The following is a 1,149-nucleotide window of genomic DNA, read 5'->3' on the forward strand; positions in this document are numbered from 1 at the left end:
GCTGTTTTGACCACTGTAGCCTTGTAGTAAATTTTGAAATTGGGTAATGAGAGACCTCCAACCTTGTTCTTCTTCTTAAGCAGTGCTTTGCTTATCCTGGGTCTCTTTCCTTTCCATATAAAATTAGTAATTGTCATTTCCACCTCTTTGAAGAATGTTGTTGGAATCTGGATTGGGATTGCATTATATGTGTATATTGCTTTGGGCAGTACTGACATTTTCATGATGTTGAGTCTTCCTATCCAGAAACATGGTATGTTCTTCCACTTCTGTAGGTCTCTTTTGGTTTCTTGTAGTAGTGTTTTATAAGTTTCTTTGTATAAGTCCTTTGTTTCTCTGGTCACGTTTATTCAGAAATATTTCATCCTTGTGCGGCTATTGTAAATGATATTGCTTTCCTAATGTCCTTTTCAGCCCTGTCATTGTTGCTATAGAGAAATCCAACTGATTTTTGTATGTTGATCTTATACGCTGCCACTATGTTGAATCTTTTGATGAGGTCTAGTAGTTTTATTTACTGAGTCTTTGGGGTTTCCTATGTATAGGATCATATTGTCTGCAAATAAGGAGAGTTTTAGTTCCTCTTTGCCAATTTGAATGCCTTTGATTTCTAAATCATGGCTAAAACTTCCAGCACAATATAAAATAGGAGTGGTGATAAAGGTCATCCTTGTCTGGTTCCTGTTTGCAGAGAGAAAGCTTTCAGTTTCTCTCCATTGAGAGTGATGTAGGCTGTTGTTTTTTTTTCTATATGCTCCTGATTATGTTGAGGAATTTCCCTTCAATTCCCACTTTGTTGAGTTTTTTTAAATCAGGAATGGGTGTTGGATTTTGTCAAATGCCTGTTCTGCATCAACAGATGTGATCATGTGGTTATTTTCCTTTTTCTTATTTATATGATGGATTACGTTGATTGTTTTTCTGATATTGAACCATCCTTGTATCCCTTTTATGAAACTCACTTGGTCATGATGTATTATTTTTTTGATGTGCTATTGGATTCTGTTGACTAGGAGTTTGTTGAGAATTTATGTGTATGTTCATGAGGGATATTGGTCTATAGTTTTCTTTTTTAGTGGTGTCCTTCCCAGGTTTTGGCATGAGGGTTATGCTTGCTTCATAAAAAGTATTTGGGAGTTTTCCATATTT

The sequence above is a fragment of the Chrysochloris asiatica genome, unplaced genomic scaffold, assembly GCF_000296735.1.
Source record: "Chrysochloris asiatica unplaced genomic scaffold, ChrAsi1.0 scaffold00039, whole genome shotgun sequence".
Classification (NCBI taxonomy): domain Eukaryota; kingdom Metazoa; phylum Chordata; class Mammalia; order Afrosoricida; family Chrysochloridae; genus Chrysochloris; species Chrysochloris asiatica.